The following is a 23,125-nucleotide window of genomic DNA, read 5'->3' as shown; positions in this document are numbered from 1 at the left end:
GTCAGGGAACAACTGGTACCTGGTTCCCACCTTCCCACCCAGCCCTGCCATGATGCCTCTGGGAAGTCACCATCACCAGCCCTTCTCCATGACCTGTATCAGCCATCCTGGGGCTGCTGGGCCAGGAAAAGTTGTGGCATGGAGCTGGAGGATGTCAAGGTGAGCAAATGATGCAGCTCCATCATGCCAGCAGCACTCTGCTGTCCCTGCTCACAGAGGACAACTTCTGTCTGGGGAACTGCAACTTGCTGTGCTCTTACCGTAAGAGGAGCAGGCAGGTAACCAGAGCAGGAAACCTCCTTCTGAACAACAAATTGCTTCCTGCCCATGCAGCAATTCTGCAGAATCTCTCACCAGTCCAGCGCAGAAAAGGCCAGTTAGGATGTCAGATTGGTTTCGGTTTTACTAAGCCAGAGTTTGTAGCACCGGAAGAAAGGAAGTTCACTATGGACAAAGCTGAGTCCCTGCCTGGAGACCTTAAAAGGAGAGCAGAGTCCAGCTCCCAGTGCTCCATCCCTTCCCCTCTGCTCCAGTCCAGCTCCCAGTGCTCCATCCCTTCCCCTCTGCTCCGGCGTTTCCGTGGGACACGCGCAGCCACCCCGGCCAGGATGTGACGCTGCTCTGGAGCCTCTGTTTGCCATGGCAGGAGCTGGACACACTCAGGAATTCCTCACACAGCCCCTGACTCATCCAGGGGTCTCAGCCCTCAGCCCCTCACTCACCATGGCAGGAGCTGGACCCACTCAAGACATTTTCAGGAATTCCTCACACAGCCCCTGACTCAGTTCAGGAGTCTCAGCCCTCAGCCCCCTACTTGCCATGGCAGGAGCTGGACCCACTCAAGACATTTTCAGGAATTCCTCACACAGCCCCTGACTCAGCCCCACGGTCTCAGCCCTCAGCCCCCCACTCACCACAGCAGTAGCTGGATCCACTCAGATATTTTCAGGTATTCCTCACACAGCCCCTGATTCAGTCCAGGGGTCTCAGCCCTCAGCCCCTCACTCACCATGGCAGGAGTTAGACCCACTTGGGCATTTTCAGGCATTTCTCACACAGCCCCTGAGTCAGCCCAGTGGTCTCAGCCCTCAGCCCCCTGCTTGCCACGGCAGGAGCTGGACACACTCAGGAATTCCTCACACAGCCCCTGACTCACCCCAGTGGTCTCAGCCCCCTGCTCACCATGGCAGGAGCTGGACCCACTCAGGAATTCCTCACACAGCCCCTGACTCAGCGCAGTGGTCTCAGCCCTCAACTCCCTCACTCACCACAGCAGGAGCTGGACCCACTCAGACATTTTCAGGCATTCCTCACACAGCCCTTGACTCACTCAGCCCTGTGGTCTCAGCCCTCAGCCCACCACTCACCACGGCAGCAGCTCAGGCCATGCCCATCTTGGCATGCAATGGCCACTCAGGCATTCCTCACACAGCCCCTGACTCACTCAGCCCAGGGGTCTCAGCCCCTCACTCACCATGTCAGGAGTTAGACCCACTCAGGCATTTTCAGGCATTCCTCACACAGCCGGACCCACTCAGGCATTTTCAGGCATTCCTCACACAGCCCCTGACTCAGCCCCACGGTCCCAGCCCTCAGCCAGGTCTGGCAGCTCTGCCACAGGGTTTTCCATGTAAATGAAACAATGCACCCCCAACGCTGCAAGCTCCAGGGAGACACTGGATCCTAATTAAATCCATGCTGCTGCTGCTGGAAAACCCAGCTGCAGAGAGGAACCAGCTGCCTTCCAAAAGTCCACAGCAGCTGGCCAGCAGAAAGGTCTTTACCAGTCCCAGGGTTTCTGCTTCTCCTGCTCCCCCATCCATACATTTACCTTTACATTTCCAACCAGTCCAATCCTGCCCAGTTCTTGCACAGACTCATTATCACCAGCATGCTCATCTTGGGAAGGAGCCAGCAAAGATTTCCTTTCTAGTCAAGATCCAACATTGCTTTTAATCCACTCATGCCCAGAGCATAAAGCCCAAGATTCAGCTGCTCCACCAACACCAAATCTGAGAAGTTTTGGAGCAGAACAACCCAAGCAGATCTGACACACTGGGAAAGGGCAGGTCCCCAGTGCTCACCTCCTGCAAAACCTGAGCTTTGCTTTCATGCCTGGTAACTCTCTGCAAAAGAGGCTTTGCCTGCAAGTAAGTGTACAAAATCTGTATTCCAAATCACTGTGTGTGCTCACCCTGGGAAGCAGAGCAGCCCAAGGAGAGCTGCTGAGCACAGACTACAGAGCCCACAGCACCTTCAGGGCAGGCAGCCCTACCCTGTACCTCAACCTCTGCCCCTGGATGCTGTGGGAAAAATACCCAAAGTCTTGACAGCTCATAAAAGGTTCTCTTTTCCTTCCCTGGGAGGTTGAATAAGGACAGATCCAAGTGCCTGCCTGCCCTGCAGGACCATGGGGATGCAGCCCAAGGGCAGCTGGCTGATAAGGAATGGGAGCTGCATGAGCACAGCTGGAACAGGCATGGCTGAGCCCTCTCCATCCCCTGCTCCACAGAAGCTTCTAGAGCAGATTTAGCTTTGGATTCAGGTGGCAGCTGTAAGACTCCCCTGTAAAGCCTTTCTGTGAAAGGGATGATCCTACATGTGTCACAAACACACAAATTCATCACCATCACATCACCAGTCTGGCCATGACAGTCACTGTGCTGGGCCACAAGAACCAGGCAAGAAAGCTCGGCATTCAGGTTTCTGAGCAGGCAAGTTCTTCTTCCACCTCCTCCCCAGAGCTTGCAGCCTGCTTCACAGTCACCAGGCAGTGGGAAAAAACAGCCTTCTAGACAAATAGATAATTTTCACCCAGCAGCTGGGAGCAACAGCTTCCATTTCCATCTGAGGCTGGAACACCTCCTCCTGCGCTGCTGTAGCCTGAAATAAGGTTAAGATCATCTCTCACTGCTTCCCCAGCCCTGTCCCTGAATACTCCCACAGCCTGAAAGCCAAACCAAGATGAAGTGCTGCCTTTCCCTCGATAAGGGATCTTAATGCACTTCCGGCAGCACGCCCGGGAATGGATGTGCAAGAAGAGCCATCAGCTCCCAGGGAGAACAGGGGAAAGCTCCCTCCCCACCTCCACTGCAGCCAGAGGGGTGCTGCACCTTTCCTGAGAGCTGCCCTGGCTCCACAGAGCTCCAGCATGGCCAGCAGGACGTGCCCAGCTGAAGGACAAGGCCTGGGGACAACCTGCTGCAGGAGGATTTGACAGCACGCCCAGAGGAACAGCAGGTACAAACACAGGCAGGAAACATCAGAGGAAATGCCTCTGGCTCTGAATGGCCCAGCAAAGCAGAGAGGGGAACAGCAGCAGCTGGGAGGCCACAATGTGTCCATCCAAGAGCTGATCCTGAGCCCACCGGCTTCAGCACCTCCAGGGGCCAGTGGGCACAGAGAGAACAGCACAGAGCCGGCACTGCTGACACACCTCACCAGGGCAGGAGGGACATCCACTTCCCAACACACTGGGATGAGCTCATTTCCCAGCCTGCTGTCCAGGCCACTCTGCACTGCTTGTTGCTAAACTTCAGGCTCTTCCCTCCCTCCACTGAATTTTCAGTAATACACGAGAGCACACACTTGTATTTAAACAATAGTGCCAAGTCAGAGCAAACAAGCAGAGATCTCTGAATCCCAGTGCATGAAATGAGTTCTTCCCACCAAGCAGGGGGATGGGAAGGCATCCTGCCCTCCCTGCCCTGGGACAGCCCAAACACCACCACAAATCCCATCACAAAGCCTCATCACACACACAATGCTGTGTATGCTGCCATTGCTCCTCTCCACGCACTGAAAGCAGAGCAGAGTCCACACTCGGCACTGCAACCCCCTGAGAAGGCCCCACAGCAAAAGCTTCCTCCTTTATGCAGCTACAGACCCCTGAAGGCAGAAACTGAGGCAGGACACGACAGCAGGCATTGTCACAGCAGAGAATGCCCCAGAGGGGCTGCAGTGCCACTGTCACCCTTGCCACAAGCTACAGAGTGAGTCCCCACCTGTGGCAGGCAGCCCTGGACCCTGAGCCATCAGCGCAGGCAGTGTGTGACACAACAGCTCCCTGCTGACACAGCTTTATCAGCTCCTCTATCAATACCCAGGCATGGGGAAGCTGAGAGCAGCTCTCAGACAGCGAGAAGGGGATCCCCTGCAGCCCCAACACCATGAGGGGAGGGGATCTCTGTCCCATGGAGAAGCACTGCTGTTCCCAGCCACCCCCTCTCCCCTGGGAGCCACCCCATCTCTGGATGGGGACACTGCCCACGGGATAATCCAACCCTGTCACAGCAGGATGAGCCTCCAGAGGAGCCCCCAGAGCTGTTCTGGTGTGAGTCACAGGGTCTGAGCACATGGAGGGGTGGGATGTCCCCCCACACATCGTGGGAGAGCTCCTCGTGGGACAGCTCTGCTTCCAGAGCAGGAACCGCTCTGGCATCCCACGGGCCAGGAGCTGCAGCAGAGAGGACACAGGGACAGCCAAGTGCTGTCAACTGCTGGGAGATGTGCAAGAGCAGAGGAAGAACATGAGCCATTCAAGGATGTCCTCAGAGATCACTCAAATCCCTGTGTTCCTTCTGGCACTGTGAGGGATCAGTGGAAGGCAGGGTGATGGGATCAACATTTGTTCTCCAAAGGAAAAGAGACATTTCCCAACACCTCTCCCATAACAAAAGCAAATTTCTGGATGCCTATGTCTCCCTTCCCTTCTCATCCTCCTTCAAGCCCAAGATGGGTCTGAAAACCTCTCATGCACCTGGAGGAGATTTCCTGCCCACAGAGGAACTTGACTGAAAACCAGCACAGGCAAGCCTGGCATTCTCCTCACAGAGTGGGACACCACAGTGACACACTCAGGACCTGCTCCCCCCACAGCCTTTGGAGCAGCTCCTAAATAAGCTCAGGAGCAGGAGAAGGGAACAGACTGCTGCCCTGACTCACACCACAGGCTCCCCACAGCACAAATCTGAACACCACAGAACAGCCCAGGGTATCCCAGCTCGCTCCCAACTTCCAGGGAGAGGGAGATCAGAATTTAGCAGAGCTAGAAGTGGTTTCATTTCCCTTCCCTGCAGCCTCTAATGAGCACAGACTGAGCAAAACCACTCCCTCCACTCTGTCTGCACGGCATCCTCGTGTGCAGGGCACAGGCAGGAGGGGAATCCCAACAAAGGATCTGAGGGATCCCATCAGCACATTGCACCAGCCTCACAATTTCTGTGCCAGGGACACAGGTGACGTTCACTCTTCTGGAAAGCACCATCTCTGGAGGGCAGGACATCCCCATGCCCCAGCTGCTGCCTTGCCTTATCTGAACCACAGCTTTCCAAGCAGCCATGCATGAGAAAACCCCCTCTGTTCCTGGAGAGTCCAGGCCACCAGGGAGAGCAGATGATGTCAGGGGTGGATGCTGCCACTGCAAATTCTTTACATGACACACAAGGTGGGACACCCCAGAAGAGATCCCATTTGCTCTCCTGTGTTGGCATCCACACCATATGGCTCCTGGGGTTGGACACACACCTCCTTCTCTCCCAGCAGGCTGGGAAACAATCCAAGCAGCAGCGTCAGCCATCTTATCTTCCCAATGTCCCTGTCACAGGCTCCAGGGCCTTTCCAGACCAATGCTTCCCCTGCTCTCACTCTGCTCCTCGCAGCAGCTGCCTCAGAGTAGGTCACCAAGAAAGTGTCATTACAGAAGAGGGAACTGAGGCACGACACTGCCACATGTCACACAGAAAGCAGTGGCAGAAGAGGCAGAAAATCCCCAAAGTCCCCAAAGGCTGCTGTGCCCTCTGAGGTCACCTGCAGGGATGGTGGCCCTGACCACAGGTGTGTTCTCCAGGCAGGGCAGTGACCTGGCACAGGGCAGTAACCTGGCACAGGGCGGCAGTAACCTGGCACAGGGCGGCAGTAACCTGGCACAGGGCAGTAACCTGGCACAGGGCGGCAGTAACCTGGCACAGGGCAGTAACCTGGCACAGGGCAGTAACCTGGCACAGGGCGGCAGTAACCTGGCACAGGGCGGCAGTAACCTGGCACAGGGCACAGCCCAGGAGTGGGTCAGAGGCCTGACCTGGAGATTGCCAGATTGGTTTCAGATTTGTTTCCTGGTTCACATTTCCAGGAGGTAGATGGAGCAGATGCCTGCAGCCAGCCATTCCCTCCTCCTCCTCCTGACCTGTGCCACCCCTGAAGAGTGGCTGCCCTCCTGCCAGGGTAAGATGGACACCACCCACCTCTGCCACTCCAGGGCTGTCACCACAGAGCTGTAGGAAAGGAGGGACACCCAATCCAACAGCTTGGGAGGGTGAGCTGTTCTGTGCCATCCAAAGAACTGAGAGCAGAGCCAGAGAGGCCCTGGGAGCACCCAAAAGCTCAACCAGAAGAAGGTGCCAGCCATCAGCCCAGCAGCTCCAGTGGCAGCTCCAGTGAGGGGCTGGGAATTCTGTGACAAAGCAACCAGCTCCTGCCAGGAGAGCCAAAGCTCACCTGGGTGGCTTTGAGAAACCAGACAGCTTTAAGAAACCAGAGAAGCTGTCACCTTCATCAACACAGGCTGGATATCAGCAGGAATTTCTTCTTAAAAAGGGTTGTTAAACATTGCAAGGGGGCGTCAGGGAGATGGTGAAGTTACCACTCTTGAAGGTGTTTAAGGAAAGACTGGACAGACTCAGTGCTCTGGGCTGAGTGACAATGATCAGGTTGGACTCCATTTTTGGGGTCTTTTCCAGCCTAACTGATTCTGGGATTCTGTGATCACTCCCATGGGCAAGAGCTGTGACACAGATTTGCCCAGCACCTCAAGCAGGGCTCCCTCCCAGCCCTGCCTGGGACAGGGGAGGAAGAGGCAGAGACAACACGCAGCGCTGGAGGAATGAAAACCACAGTTCCACCTCCCACCTCCAAGATGTGGGACACTCATCCCACAAGGAATGGGGGCAAGGGGCGAGTTGAGTATTCTGGAAGCTGTTTTTAATGAGCCATGCACACCCCAGCTCCAGTTTAAAGGGGGGAACAGACCCACAAAGAGCCCAACTCAGCGGATTGAGAACAATTCCAGCCTGGCTGCCAAAGGCCTGAGCTGTGTGTGCCAGCAGGGTTCCCTGCTCCTCAGCCATCTGGGGACTGTCACTCTGCACAGATCTGCCTGGCCTCCTGTCATGTGTAGCACTCCCAACCCCTTTTCTGTCAGCAGGATCTGGGTTGGCAGAAACACTTTTAATTGTAGGATTTTTTTTTTCCCTTAACCCATATCCTCTTGACAGAACCAGGTTAGGAAGCAGCTGCACTGGCAGATCTGGGGTGGCCTTTTGCAAAGCAAGGCAGGGAAAAAAAGGGGTGCCTGGATCAGTTATCCCTTCAATCACCAAACTACAGTTAATCACAGCTCCCCACCTCTCCTGAGGTCACACAGACAGGGGGAGCACCACCAGCTCAGCCAGAGCAGGTCCCTTGTCCTGGAGATCCCAGAGCAGGGTGGGTGGAAGGGATGTCATTCCCACTGGTGACAAGGGCTGTTTCCATTTCTGGGTGGCAAAGCTGCAGCTCTGCCAAGCTGAGCTGTCCCACATTTTCCCCTCTGCTTTCTTCCCAAGGCTGCTCCAAGCCCCACACATTTCCCCTCAAATGACCATACAGATCTGGGGGGACAAGAGGAGAGGGTAAGCATCCAGTGGGGCAAACTGGGGAACCTCTCCCCAAAGAACTGTCAGATTCCCTGCTGCAGAGGAGCAGGAGCTGATTTGCTGCTGCTCTGGCTCCCAGCTCTCATCCCCAGCAGGGACAGCACTCCAGGGCCACAGGCAGGACCCACAGCACAGACCATGAAGAGGAAAGATTAACACCATGCAATTAATGTTTCCTGCAGATCAACTGGGGCAGAGGGATGCTCTGTGCCATGACAGCATCCATCAGCTTCCCTGCAGGAGCCAGCAGCACCTTGAGGGAAGCAGGGAGTGATCCATGAGGGGTTGATCTTCCCACCCCCTCTACTACAGGGCCATCAGCAGCTCAATCCTTTCCAGCTTTCCCTGCAGCCTCTCAGAGGTGTGGAGGTGACCTGCTTATTTCACAGATGGGCATGGAAGCATCTGTGATCTCAGAGAAAAAAAGAGCATAGAGAACAGAGATTCACAACTAACTGGAGACTAACTGGGACAAATTCCTAAGGCCCAGCAAGCACCCCAGCTTGGGATAAGTTTCCAAACAAGGACCAGAGACCTACATCCCACTGCTGGTCACACCACAAGCTGTGCAGGATCTGTTCACTCCTCCATCCCTCACACAGAGGATCAGCCTCACAGCCCTTTATTAAGCATTGGGACAGCTTTGTGGATTAAGGGTTTGGTCTGGTTTGCACCAAGCTCCACATCAGAAAGGCACATTCCAAAGGGTTTTTTCTCATCTTCCCTCGTCCCCCACCTGTGTAATTTGCAGGGGATGAGAAGGCCAGGACTGAACAGGAAGAGCACAGGACTGACACAGCTGGAGAGGTGCTGCTGTGCACTGGGAATCTTTCAAGGGGTTCATCCCAAAGATTCTCTCAAACAGCTACACCCAGTGCAGTCTTGCTGGTTCCTCCCTTCCCCTTACCTGCTTCTTTCAACCCTACACAAAGGCTTGACTTATAAAATCAGAGGGATCATTGCCATGAAGGGACATGTAGGATACACCCCCAGGAGGACCCATTTCATCTTGCTGCTATTAATACCTGGAACATTATTTGCACGAACAGACTGTCCTTTCTCCCTCATTTCTGGGCTCTCACTTCTCTGGTTTGTCCCAGAAATCCCAGCCAACACACGTTTACCCTTCTCTAGTACACACTTCCATCCAAAACCCCAAATTCTCCTGTTTTTTTTTGGAGTTAATTACTCATGTTTCTAGTCTACATCACCTCTTTCAACCCCTGCAGACAGGATACAGCTCCCCTGGCTCCCTCATTCATTAAGCAGCCAATTTGTGGGCCTAAACCCATCAAGTCTCATTATGGCAAGAGACCAAGACTTCCCACAGCTGCCCAGCATCCCACTATCCATTCCAGGCTGGATGGGGCTCTCACTCCTCTTTGTTTCCCCAGCACCAAAGCTGGGACTGAGAGCCAGAGCCAGGCTCTGGCTGGGCTTGGCTCAGCTTCAGGCTGGGCCTAAGGGTTGCTTGCAAGCTCTTTGCCACACTGACACAAAGAAGTTCCCAACCTTTCAGAGCTGTGCTGAGCCACAGGAGCCCAGGCAGAGCCCTCCCCTTACAGGCAGCCTCACATGCCTTTGGTTTTGCTTCAAGAGGAAACATGTTTTCTCTGTATCCAGGCCTAAAACAGTCAAACCCAGCCAAAACCATCCAATGAACAGCACAGAGCATGACAAGTCAGGGCAGAGGGTAACCATGCAGCTGAGGAAGCTCAGACTTCCCAGGCAGACCCAGAACTCCTCACCTGCCCTGTGTGCAGAAAGGGGCTGGGAAGGGGATCAGGCTCCTCTCAATCCCTGTGTCCCACACACCACAACCAGCCTGAGGGGCCACCAAACCCTGAGCTGAATCCTGACATCCACCAGCACACAGCCCTGGGAGAAACGTGGGACAAGCTCAGCACTGAACCAGCAGCAAGCTATACCTGGCTGTGGGGGCACTTTGTGAGAAGGATCCCACAGGGAGGTGAAGGATCCCAGAGAAAGGTGAAGGATCCCACAGGGAGGTGAAGGATCCCACAGGGAGGTGAAGGATCCACAGAGAGGTGAAGGATCCCACAGGGAGGGGAAGGATCCCCACAGGGAGGGGAAGGATCCCCACAGGGAGGGGAAGGGTCACAGTGAAAGGTGAAGGATCCCCACAGAGAGGTGAAGGATCCCCACAGGGAGGCGAAGGATCCCCACAGGGAGGCGAAGGATCCCCACAGGGAGGTGAAGGATCCCACAGAGAGGTGAAGGATCACACTGAAAGGTGAAGGATCCCACAGGGAGGTGAGGAGAAGCCATGAACACCCCATCAAGCCAGCCCAGGGAATGGAAATCCTGCCATTAGCAGGATCCACTGCAGAGGATTTCACAGCTGATGATGAACCCTTGCCACCACAGGCCACAGAGAAAGCAAAAGCAGCAAGGCATTTCTTTTCTGATAAGCTGCTTTTATCAGCAAGTTCAGCCTGGCTGCCCACAGCAGCAGCTCCCAGCCTGTGCCTTTAAATCCCCTTGGCAGGCAGGACTGGGGCTGAGGGAGCAGACACGCCCTGAGCTCCAGCACACAAACATTTCCTCCCAGCCATTCCACACCAGGGCTCAGCCAGAGCTGCTCCTACCTGCCAGGGCCCTGCCAGGGAACACAGGCTGTGCCACACACACCTGGGCATGCACAGACTTAAATTCATTTCCTGAATTCCTTCTGCTTCCCTGCCAGCTTTGGACATTCTTCCCTCAAACTTCTTCCTTAAGGCAAATATTTGGAGTCTAACAGGCATTCCTCATGGAAGGCACAAGTTAAATATTGGCCCTAAAACAACAACAAGTGCCTTTCAATGATTCTGGCTGGAGAAGCACCGCTCTGGACTTTGATTTCTGGCTCTGAACAAAAATAGGAGCAAAGCACTGAGTGTGACACTCTTCTCCTGGGAGCAGTCGGATTTCAGGCCCTGCAGGTGCCCTGCCAGGAGCACAAGCAGCAGTGGGAACTGTCCCTGCTCATGCTTTCTCACACCTCGGGTGTCTGCTGGCACCCAGCCAAGGCTGCTGCAGCGCATCCTCTGCACCGGGCACAGCACCAGTCTGAGCCTCATCTCCAGCTCTGTCATTTTATATCCTCAGAGAGACACTGGAGAAAACCTGCTGGGAACCATGGGTGCCACCCAGGGCATTTGCACACCTTGTGCTGCCTGCCTGTGGCTGCACCAGCAGCATTCCCAAAGGTGCCCAGCTCTCCATGAGCCATGCCCAGCTCCTCAGTGCAGAGGATGCTCCAGGCTGTTCCTGCTCTGCAGGCAGCCCAGCCCCTCACAGACGTGCTGGCTCTTGTGAGAAAACATCCCAGCAAGGCAGGAGAGCAGTCAGAGACATGGCAGCACGGTAAAAGGGAGAGGGAAGGGTGAGGAGGAAAAAGAAACCTGCACAGAGGTCAGTACACCTGAGGCCTGGCAGCACCCAGGTCCTGGGATGTCATGGATCAGGGCAGCAGAGCTGAGCCCTGCAGAGCCAGGTGTGCTGCACCCCAGAGCAGCTCTGTGATGTCCAGATGCTGCTGATGATCCAAGCCTGAGCTTGGCTGCTCCATCAGCCCCCGTGCAGGCAAAGAGCCCCTGCCAAAACCACCCCAAACCAGAGTCTGCTCCAACACCACAACACCTCAACAGTTACCCTGAGAAAGGTTAAATGGCACAGATGTCACACTCACTCACACTCACAGGGTTTGCTCGTATCCTGCTAAATTCAGCCTGGGGTGTGTTAAATGAGTTTCCCTTTCATTCCCCTGTAAGCCCAGGAGCTCTTGCCCAGCTCTGAGCAGGCCTGGGAGCAGGAGAGGGACTGAGCAGTGGAGAGCTGCTCCTGGCAACATCCCACATGGCTGGGGGAGATGGAGAGCTCTGCTATACTGGAATTCCTCTCTAATTCCTTCCCAAGACACTTATGATGGTGCATCAAGCTGGGGAATCTGCTGAGGGTTCTGACAAGCTCTCAGGGAGATCCCCTGATGAGACAGACACCCCTCTGCAAACAGTGTGGGTTTAAAACCAGCTACAAGTCACCCTGGAGGAAATGTTAAAGCTCTGAGCACTTCCTATTCCCTCCCCAGCCACCAAAGCCCATGGAAGGACGAGCTGCAGCAAGTTTGAGCAGGAATTCCCAAGGCTCAAGGCAGAGACCAGCCTGTACCTGTGAGCACCAACACCTCCTCATGCCCCAGCACAGAGACCCTGCACTCCCAGAGCCAGGTGCAGCTCTTCATTCTGAGCAGCCCCTTCCAGCACAGAGACCCCACCTCTGTCCCAGAGTCCTTCCTAAACATTCCCTGTGCTTGGCATCACCAGCACAGAGACCCCACCTCTGTCCCAGAGTCCTTCCTAAACATTCCCTGTGCCTGGCACCACCAGCACAGAGACCCCACCTGTGCCCCCAGAGTCCTTCCTAAGCATTCCCTGTGCTTGGCACCACCAGCACAGAGACCCCACCTCTGTCCCAGAGTCTTTCCTAAACATTCCCTGTGCTTGGCATCACCAGCACAGAGACCCCACCTCTGTCCCAGAGTCCTTCCTAAACATTCCCTGTGCCTGGCACCACCAAAACCAGACTGACTCAAAGCAGCACTGCCTTGGGATGAGAGGAATTGGCAGAGCTGGGGGCGAGGGGATTCCAGAAAAGCCTCAGCTTGCCCCTCGCCCACACACACGGCACAGAAGTTGCTGGAAAGCACCATCCTCTCCCCACATCAAACCAGGGAAACCAAGCAGAGTATAAACTTCATCACTGCCAACAGTCCCTGCTAAAAAAAGGATAAGAGAAAAAAAGGTTTTTTGCTTTGTTGTTTGTACCTCGGTGCTACCTCAAAAGCAGCAAGATTTTTTTACCTGAAAACATTGGGCAAGGACAGAGTCTGCAAGAATGGAGCTTTTGTAGCACAAACACAGCTCTGTTGGGGTTTAAATTAGATTTCCACTGACCTTTTTGAGCCCATCGTTCAGCCACCCACACCAAGCAGCCCCTCTTAGCAAGAGTGTGCAGCCCCCAGGCTGGGAAGAGGAACAAACCCCCAGAGCCTTGGCTGTGCTCCCAGGGAACCCCCACAGCCCTCCCAGCACCGCTCCTGCTGCTCAAACTGCTCAGCTGCAGGGCTGCAAAGCTCCTCCAAAGGAAAGCTGCACAAAATCCAAGCTCAAGCTCAACCTTAACCTCTGTTTATTAACTTAAGAACATCCCTGTCAGGGTGACAAAGCCCGTGCATCACCTGCCAACTGTCTCATTCACCACTGGGAAAGCAAAGGCCAGCCCTGCCTCATTAAAAAGCATTACATAACATTAAGTAACAAAGGGCTACAGGACATTCTTTGCTTGGTGGACATGTAGAAATGAATGACTCAAAAATTAACGCTCCTTTCCTCCAGACTCCAGCACCCTGGGAAGCCAAGAGCACCTTATTTCCAAGGCAACAGCGCCTTGCCTCATCCCAAATCCTGCTCTCACATCCAACTTACTGCCACCCCTGCCCTGCAGACACTGAACAACACACAGCAGTGCCCAGCTCTCGCTCAGAGCAGTCCCCAGGCACCAGGGGATGTGTCTGTGCTGCTGTGGCACTGGGACCCTTCCCCAGCCTGGGGTCAGCTCAGCTGGGCCTCACTGGGCAGGATTTTGGGTTTCCTCAATGTCACCATCTCAGTGCAAGCCTTTCAAAGACACGACTGTGAGAGCACACCTGGTTTCACTGTCACCACAAGGCCTCAAGAGCTGTGTTTCCCACGAGTGAGGAGGATTCTGCTGTGATGTTTCAAGTGCCAGGGGCCTGATGCAGTGGGGAGGCAGGTGACAGCAGGGCACTGCTTGGAGAGGCCACTGCCACCATCCCCCAGCAGAACAGACTCCATAAACACTGGGAGATCCTCCTGGAGACACAGAACTCCTATCCACCATCTCACTGGAGCCAAAGATGCCAATTTAAACTCTTTACAGAACTAATTGAATTCTTGATGCAGTGGGGAGGCAGGTGACAGCAGGGCACTGCTTGGAAAGTCCACTGCCACCAACCTTCTAGCACAATAGACTCCATAAACACTGGGAGATCCTCCTGGAGACACAGAACTCCTATCCACCATCTCACTGGAGCCAAAGAAACCAATTTAAACTCTTTACAGAACTAATTGAATTCCTGTGCTGCAGGAGCAAACCCTCCTTACTGTGGGCGGTGGGTGAAACCAGAGACTTCCTGCTCCCTGTAGCATTTTGAAACACCCTGCAAAGCCCTACCTAGAAGTTTCAGCTTACCTGAAGAGCCATTTCCTACACCACACAGGCTGATGGTGGGTGCTGATGTGCTGCTGCACGCTCTGAAGGCAGTGAGCAGAAGGCAGAGGGATGTTCTGTGGTTTTACAGCCCCTGCACCATCTCCCTCCTGGCTGAGGGCTGTGAGTTGGGGTCACAGCTCTGAGCACCACAGGGACCTGACAGGGTGGGGCAGACGAGGCAGGGGTGTGCTGGAACACCTCAGAATGGAATCACAGAATGGTCTGGGTTGGAAGGGAGCCTACAGCTCACCCAGTTCCACCCCCTAATCCTCTGCACTACTCCAGGGTGCTCCTTTGATCCAACCTGGCCTTGGAACTTCCAGGGTCAGCCACAGCTGCTCTGGGTAACCTGTGCCAGGGCCTCCCCACTGCCACAAGCAGGAATTTCTTCCCAGTATCCATCTAACCCTGCCCTGTGTCAGGGGAAGCCATTCCTCCTCGTCCTGTCACGCCAGTTCCTGGTGCACAGGCTGCTTTTTCCAAGGCAGTTATTAGAAATAATGCATCAATGTAACAGGCAAGGGAGGGGCTGCCCACAGGAAGGGCTGCAGGGCTACAGCCCGGGCAGGAATTTAGAGCTCTTCAGGAGGAGGAGGGCAGCTGGTGTGAATCAGGGAGCCTGACACAGGAGCCTGAAGCTCCACACTCAGCTGCCCCAGCAGAAAATCACCTTTTTACCTCCCTCACAACCAAAGCTGCTGCTTCTCTACAGCAGTGACTCTACCCGAGACAGCAACTGGCAGCAGGAAGTAGAAGCAGCCTCTCACGAAACCCCAAAACCATTCAGAGAGCTTTTCTGACAGGAAGATGACTTGTCCTCCTGCAGAACCCCAGAGCTGCTGGGACCTGCTGTCCCTCCCAGCCCACAGGTACAGCTGGGCAGAAGCAGACTCCAGGCCACACCATGTCTGGGCCGAGGAAGGAGGCTCAGGCTCACAGCTCCTCACTGCACCCACAAGGAGCCACGTCTGCCCAGGCACAGCCCGATTACAGGGCTGTGGGCAGAGCTGTTCCCACAGGCTCTCAGCAAAAAGCCGTGGCAAACACACGCAGGAAGCTCCTGTGCTGGCACCCAAGTGTGTCCCTGCTCAGCAGCACCACAAGGGAAGAGCTCTGACTCCTCAAACTGCACTGGGAAGTCCCAGGAGCAGCACAGGGCAAACCAGGCCACTGCTACCAAACCCGTGCAGAGCCAGGGGAGGATCCCCTCCCCAGCCCAGGGGCTGCAGCTCTCCTGCTCACCCCACCGCAGCACATCAGGGCTTGCTGCTCACCCGAGGCTTCCTCAGCCCTCCCTTCAGTGCCTGTGGAGCTGCAGTTCCTGTCTGAAGGCAGAGATAAACAGCTTCCTACCCACCCTGGGTTTGCAAGGGCCAGGCACACACCTGGAGGCACAGCCAAGCACAGGAGTGCTGCTCCAGCACAGCCCATCCCAGCTAGGAAACAACAGGGAAGGGGCTGGGCAGGGGGAGACAGCTCCAGAGCACAGCCAGGCCCCAGCCCAGCTGAGAGGTTTATTGGCAGCTGCTCTCAGACGTTGTTGTGTCTTCCAGCCCAGAGGGGCTGCAGGGGGGGAGGAACCAGTGATTGTCCACGAGCACAGCCCTCATGTCATTCCCATTGATCCGCTGAGTCACTCCCGAATGAACAGTTTTGACAACAGCCTGGGCTGCACAGGAGCTCTGACACGGAATACAAAACGGTGAGGAGGCTGCTCTGAGAGCAGCACCAGGAACCTGCTGAGCCACCGGGGCCAGGAGCTGCACCCAGAGCTAGGGCAGAGCTCACAGCTCCAGCCAGGGAAGCTGCTGGGGGCAGAGAACACAGCTCCATCCAGGGAAACTGCTGGACATGGAGCACACAGCTCCATCCTGCACCCAGCTCCATCCAGGGAAACTGCTGGACATGGAGCACACAGCTCCATCCTGCACACAGCTCCCACCCAGAGCACCCAGCTCCATCCTGCACACAGCTCCATCCAGGGAAACTGCTAGGGGCAGAGCACCCAGCTCCCATCCAGCACCCATCCAGAGCACCCAGCTCCATCCAGCTCCATCCAGAGCACCCAGCTCCCATCCAGAGCACCCAGCTCCCATCCAGCGCACCCAGGGAAGCTGCTGGACACCATCTCTGCCCTGCAAACCACAGCAGCTGCACCCCGTGGATGCTGCTGTTTAGGCAAAGGAGCGACACAAATGATTTTAAAGTGATTTACAAGGCCTCACAGAGGAGATCAAACCCCTAAAGCACCTCTCCAGGCTCAGGGATCTGAGCACCCCCTCCAGATCTCACGTTCCCACAGATCTGAGCATGCTGGTGGTGTTGGACCAGGCAGCACCACAACCCTCCCAGCACCCCAAAGCTGCTCAGGAGTGATAAAACACTGACCAAACAACGTCCCTATCTGCACCATACCAAATGAAAGCAAAACCAACAAATCTTTGGCAAGTTCCTCACAGCAGCCAAACCTATCCTGCCACGGCAAAGGCTCCCCATGGAGGCCTCCTGCCCTAATTTGCAGCAATTCTTTGTCAGACCACTGGCAAACACCAAACGTTTGCTCCAATCTGTTACATAAGGCCCAGTTTTCAAACCTGTGTGCTGGCCGTGGGGAGATGGGGGCACACAGTGAGGGGCAGCCTGGCTGGCAGGTGAACTCACACACCCCTCAGAACGCACTTCCACACCTCCAACCACTTGTTGTGTGGAGGAAAACAAACAGATTAGTTAAGGAGGCAACTTCCAAAGGTTTTACACACCTTTCAACCCGGGTCCAGGCTAACTTGAACTGTTTGGAACCGACTGATATCACGGCAACTCAAAAGGGGTTTGTGAAACTTTGCTTTTTAACTTTAAAATACACCGAACACGGCAAGTCTTCAGGCTGCCCAGCACACAAAAGAAAAGGCACCTTCCTGACCATCCCCACAACTTCCCGTTGTTTGCTGCCCGAGATGCAGAGCCCTGGCTCGGCTCCCTCCTGCCAGCCAGCCACAGGAGCCACGGGCCTCGGGCAGAGCCTCCTCATTTGCAAACCTCCAACAGCTCAAGTCGGCTCCTGTCTGCTGGGGGCAGGAGGGGGAGGCCACTTTTCCCTTTCCTCGCATTCATCCTCACCCGCTTCGCTGAGGAAAAAAAAGCCGTTTGAAATACCAGCTTCAGCACGGTCCTTTCCCCAAATAAACACTTCCCAAGCCCTCCGGAGGGAGGAAAGCCACATACAAAGGAGCCAACACGCTGCGAGGCTGGGGCAGGCTGCGGGGACACGGCGGGGCCCATCCGACCCCATCCCCGCCGCCCGCCCGGCCTCGGGGACACCGGGGGCTCGCAGCTCTTCCCGGGGCCACGGAACCGGCACGGCCGGGAGGGACGGGGCGAGGCGGCCCTGGGCCCTCACACCGGCCCGGCCTGACCCCAGCGCGGCCCCAGAGCCTCCCCAGCCCCCGATCCCAACGTGACCCCCACAGCCCCCCACTGTCCCCGGGCCCAGACCGACCCCCCCTCAGCCCCACCGCCCGGCGACCTCTCCATGCCGAGCCGGGGCCTCTCCCGGCACCCCCGCGACCCCCGGAGCCCCCTCCTCTCTCAGGGCCCCTCCCGCCGTTCAACCACCCCCGCCACCGCCCCGGCCCCGCCGCCCCCGCCCGCGGCGCCGCCCGGCCCGGCCGCCCCTCCCCGGTGCCGGCCGTGCGGAGCCGAGGCCGCAGGGCCCCCGCCGTCCCCCGGTCCTCCCCCGGTGTTACCTCGGCGGTCTCTCAGCGCCGGGCGGCGGCGCCGCTGCCCCGCGGCCGCTCCCCCATGGCGGCGCCCCCGGCCCGGCCCCGCTCGCCTCCCCTCCGCCGCTGCGCCAACGGCGTACGGCCCGCGCTGCGCCAACGGCGTACGAGCCGCGCCGCGCCCGTGCGCGCCCGCGCGCCAGCGGCGCAACCGCGCTTGGTGAATACGGGCGGCGGGGCGGAGCGCGGCGCAAGCGCAGGGGGCGCGAGGGTGGCGGCGCAGCGGCGCTGGCGTAGGGCGCGTTCGGGAATAGCGGCCGGCAGGCGGCGGCTTTGCGGCTGTGCGGCAGCGCCGCGCGCTTTACGGCAGCTCCGGTTAACCCCGCGCTGCCTGGCGCCGCTCTCGGGACAGGCGCCGCTGTCGCGACAGGGCCCGCGCTGCCTCAGCGTTCTGCGTGGATGGAGGGCGCGGCTCTCACACGGGGAGCACACCGCGCTGTAGAGGACCCTGAAGGGTCAGGCTCCACTGGTGGATGTGGCTCCGGTGTGGGTTATCGCGATGCTGTCGCGATATGGATCCCACCGTGCAGGCGGGGCACGGGCCTGTTGCAGGGAATGACATGGCGGGGTATGGACCCAGTTATAGGGGACAGGCCCTCACATGGGAGTGAGCCCCGCAACGGAGTGCAGCCCTGGTTTGGGGTAAAACCACCGGTTTGGGGTAAAGCCCCTGTTTTGAGGTAAAGCCCCTGTTTTGAGGTACATCTCTGTTTTGGGGTAAAACTCCTGTTTTGGGTACAGCCCCTGGTTTTGGGTACAGCCCCTGGTTTGGGGTACAGCTCCTGTTTTGAGGTACAGCCCCTGTTATAAGGTACATCCCTGTCTTGGGGTAAAGCCCCTCTTTTGGGGTAAAGTTCCCGTTTTGGGGTACAGCCCTGTTTTGGGGTAAAGCCCCTCGTCTGGAATAAAGCCTTTGTTTTGGGGTACAGCCCCTGTTTTAAGGTACATCCCCGTCTTGGGATAAAGCCCCTGTTTTGGGGTAAAGTTCATGTTTTAAGGTACATCCCTGTTTTGGGGTAAAGCTTCTGTTTTGGGGTAAAGTTCATGTTTTAAGGTACATCCCTATTTTGGGGTAAAGCTTCTGTTTTGGGGTACAGCCCTTGTTTGGGGTACAACCCCTGTATTGATGTAAAGCCCCTGTTTTGGGGTACAACCATATTTAGGGCCACAGCCCCTCTTTGAGGCACAGCCTTGTTTTGGGGTAAAGCCCCTGTTTTGAGATAAAGCCACTATTTTGGGGTGCAGCCCCTGTGTTTGGATACAGACCTTGCTCTGGGGCACAGCCCTGTTCTGGGGTAAAGCTCCTGTTTTGGGATGTTTTGGGGTACAGCCCCTGTCTTGGGGTAAAGCCTTTGTTTTGGGGTTCAGCCCCCATGTTTGGATACAGACCTTGCTCTGAGGTACAGCCCCTTTTTGGGGCACAGCCTTGTTTTGGGGTACAGCCCTGTTCTGGGGCACAGCCCTGTTCTGGGGTAAAGCTCCTGTTTTGGGGTACAGCCCTGTTTTGGGGCACAGCCCTGTTTTGGGGCACAGCCTTGTTTTGGGGTACAGCTTTGTTTTAGGATAAAGCTTTGTTTTAGGGCACAGCCCCTGTATGTGGATACAGACCTTGCTCTGGGGCACAGCCCTGTTTTGGGGTACAGCTCCATTCTGGGGCACAGCCCTGTTTTGGGGTACAGCTCCATTCTGGGGCACAGCCCTGTTTTGGGGCACAGCCTTGCTTTAGGATAAGGCCCCTGTTTTGGGGTACAGCCCCATTCTGGGGTCCAGCCCCTTTTTGGGGCACATTTCCCTCATCCCCACACCCATCCCCAGCCCAGGGGCAGCCTCGGGACGGGCACTGGGGCTGTGCAGAGGGGCAGAGCTGTGGCACCCACCCCGTGGGCACACAGGGTGGCATTTTACAGCATTGTCACCTTTCTGGGGCCATCAGCCCTGAGGGAAACAGAGGCACTGCCTTGCAGGGAACAGAGCTCCAGGACTGCGATCTGCTGGGACAGTGTGGTGGTTTTAGTTAGAACGGGGCAGAAATACTAATTTTGTATCATTTTAGTTGGCTAATCGGAAATATCCTTAATTTTGAGATTTTTTTTTTTTTTGAGGTGTCCTGAGCAGGGACACAGACCCCAGTGCCAGCTGCTGAAACCTTTAATTTTCTTCTGATTGCTCACCTGGGGACAAACACTCCATCCCAGTGTCCCCTCAGCCTCATTTCAGATCATTTCCTTCTCACCCCTTTTCTCTCAATTTGAGAGAAAATTTGAGAGAAAAGCCCCAATTTGAGGCTTTCAGGGTAAGGCTGGAAGGAGGGGACACCCCTGCACGACCCTGCTGGTCACATCTTCACCACAGCATGGAGCAGATGCACCCCAAAAGTATTTTCAGGCAATGGGTAAATGAATTTCTGTGGGTTTGGGGGACAGCACCACCCCAAGTTCCCATTTCAGCATTTCCAACTGCTTGAGTTGGTTCTTTTCTCCTGTCACAGAAATATTCCGGGGAAAAGCTCTCCCCACAACGTTTGGCTGCAGGACTTTTCCCTGTGGGTGTTTGCTCCTACCAAAAAAGCTGATTTTAGAGCGTCAGGAAAATTCTGAATGCTTGAATTTCAGCTGCTCCCATCCTGTTCCTGTGTTGTGGCCTGGCTCAGGAGGGTGCTGAGGTGCTGTGACACATGTCCTGCCCCTGGAAAGGACAAAATCACCCCTGAGGAAGATAAAATCACCCTTGGAGAGGATAAAATCACCCCTGGAGAGAACAAAATCACCCTGGAGAGGATAAAATCACCCCTGGAGAAGGTAAAATCACCCCTAAAGAGGGTAAAATCACCTCTGAGGAGAATAAAATCACTCCTGGAGAGGACAAAATCACCCCTGGAGAGGATAAAATCACCCCTGGGGAGGATAAAATCACCCCTAGAGAGGGTAAAATCACCCCTGAGGAAGATAAAATCACCCTTGGAGAGGATAAAATCATTTCTGGAGAGGATAAAATCACCCCTGGAGAGGGTAAAATCATTCCTGGGGAGGATAAAATCACCCATGGGGAGGATAAAATCATCCCTGGAGAGGATAAAATCACCCTGGAGAGAATAAAATCACACCTGGAGAGGGTAAAATCACCCCTGAGGAAGATAAAATCACCCTTGGAGAGGATAAAATAACTTCTGGAGAGGATAAAATCAGCCCTGGGGAGGGTAAAATCACACCTGGAGAGGGTAAAATCACTCCTGGGGAGGATAAAATCACTCCTGGGGAGGATACAATCACCTCTGGAGAGGATAAAATCATCTCTGAAGAAGATAAAATTACCCCTAGAGAGGATAAAATCACCCCTGAGAAGGATAAAATCTAAAATCACCCCCAAGTAGGATAAAATCACCCCTGGAAAAGGTAAAACCCCCCTGCAACTCTCCCTTTCCTCTCTGCCCCATCCCACCCCCCCAACTCTGCAATTTTGTGCTGATTTCACACACTTTGAGAACTCCTAAGTTGCTCAGGCATTTGGCTGGAGAATTGAACCACCCTCTGGAGCAGGAGAGGGAGGAAGAAGAGAGTTTGGATTTTATTTGAAGGCAGATCTGCAACAGGGAGCACACGGGGTGCCAGAGGCCTGCAGAGACACGAGCAGCTCATGCCACAGAACCAGCACAGGGAGCAGGAAAATGGAAAATCCAGGGAATTTCTGGTGGGGAAATCATCCAGCCAGGAGGCCTGGCCCTCTCCTGTGGGCTCCACACACTTTGGGCTCATTCACAAGCACACAACACAAAGGGAGCACTGGGAGTGCACAGGAGGATCAGCAGTGAGCTGCTCCAGGGTGGGCGGCAGCACCTGCCCAGCTGGAGCTGCTGAGGGACAGAAACACAGCAAGAACCAGAGGAAAGGAAAATCCAGGCCCTCCCAGTGCCCCTCACAGCCTGATGGAGAATCCAGAGCTTTCTGGGGGCTCCTCAGGGTGAGGGGCTGAGCTTGGCTGCACAAGCACCCTCACTCCTGACAAACCCTGCAGCAGAGGCAGAAAATCCCCTCATTCCAAGTGCCAAGGTCCTGCTCGAGCAACAGCTGGAGCAGGAGCTTAAAATGTTCCTCATGCTCAGATTTGGAGGCCCTGGAGCAAGAATTTGAGGGAAATCCAATTCATCCTCCTGCTCAGCAGCAGCTGTAGGGAAGCACTGTCAGAGAGAGGAGGATGATGAGGGCCAGGCAGGGGGAGCCTGGCACAGGGCTTGGAGAACAGGAATACACTGAGATCAGCAGATGTCACAACAGCTGTGAGGGAAATGCCTCTTCTAGGATGAAATATCTGCCATGGAGTGGAACTGGGGTGGGACACCACAATTTGATGATTTCCATGTTCCCACCTGCAGTTGTGTCCAACTCTGGGGCCCCCACACAGGAAAAACAGGGACCAGGAGAGGCCATGGAGATGCTGCCAGGGCTGGAGCCCCTCTGCTCTGAGCCAGCCTGGCACAGCTGGGCCTGCTCACCTGGACAGGAGAAGGCTCCAGGGACACCTCAGAGCCCCTTTTGGGGCCTGAAGGGGCTCCAGGAGAGCTGCAGAGGGACTGGGGACAAGGCCTGCAGGGACAGGACACAGGGAATGGCTCCCACTGCCACAGGGCAGGGCTGGATGGGAGATTGGGAATCAGGAATTGTGGAATCCATGCCTGGAATGGATTTCCCAGAGCAGCTGGGGCTGCCCCTGGATCCCTGGCAGTGCCCATGGCCAGGCTGGGCAGGGCTGGGAGCAGCCTGGGACAGTGGGAGGTGTCCCTGCCATGGCAGGGGTGGCACTGGATGGGCTCTGAGGTCCCTCCCAACCCAAACCATTCTGGGATTCTCTGAACATGTCAAGATATTTTGGGCCAAATATTGCAAGATGAAGAAGAGCAGCACCACCCAAGCAAGAGGCCTCTCAGGCTGGGCAGGGCCTGGAGCAGCCTGGGACAGTGGGAGGTGTCCCTGACATGGCAGGGGTGACACTGGATGGGATTTAAGGTCCCTTCCAACACAAACACTCTGGGATTCTGTGACAGCTTTGGAAGAACATTTTGGGCAATAAATTCAGCCATATACTAAAAGGATTCAACTCACCTTCACTGTCCAAGCCCATTTACTCCAGGGGTAAGAGTCTCCTCCCAGGCAGTAACTGGGGAAAGCAGACACCAGCACTGCCAGGGGCTCTCTGTGCTATGGAAAGGCCACAGAAATGACCCCAGTGCTTGGGAGATGGGACTTTCCCCACCTCTGCTCTCCAGTCCTTACAAGATGGGAACAATGGCAGCACCTTTGGTCAAAGCTGCATCTCTAAGAGTACAAACCACAAGAAGCCACTCACAGCAGTCCCCAGCACAGAGGA

General features: G+C 55.7%; 1 protein-coding gene and 1 long non-coding RNA gene across 3 annotated transcripts in view; both read right to left on the bottom strand.

The window, feature by feature from the left end:
* Window positions 1-17,898, bottom strand: part of CSNK1G2 (casein kinase 1 gamma 2) — a 42,483-nt gene extending 24,585 nt beyond the window's left edge. The window contains exon 1 of one of the 2 annotated variants that reach the window (XM_074528790.1): window positions 17,732-17,898. The gene's annotated coding sequence lies outside the window, so the exon portion shown is untranslated. The remainder of the gene's footprint in view (window positions 1-17,731) is intronic. The other variant, XM_074528791.1, reaches the window with a different exon arrangement.
* Window positions 878-6,419, bottom strand: LOC141725380 (uncharacterized). Its single transcript, XR_012577243.1, has 2 exons — window positions 6,039-6,419; window positions 878-5,900 (listed from the first exon to the last, which is right to left on the bottom strand). It is a non-coding gene; the product is annotated as an uncharacterized LOC141725380 (long non-coding RNA).
* Window positions 17,899-23,125: the final 5,227 nt, after the last annotated feature.

The sequence above is a fragment of the Zonotrichia albicollis genome, chromosome 29 (assembly GCF_047830755.1).
Source record: "Zonotrichia albicollis isolate bZonAlb1 chromosome 29, bZonAlb1.hap1, whole genome shotgun sequence".
NCBI classification, from domain to species: Eukaryota; Metazoa; Chordata; class Aves; order Passeriformes; family Passerellidae; genus Zonotrichia; species Zonotrichia albicollis.
The sequence above is the reverse complement of the archived record's forward strand: the minus strand, read 5'-3'. Positions and strand labels throughout refer to the sequence as shown.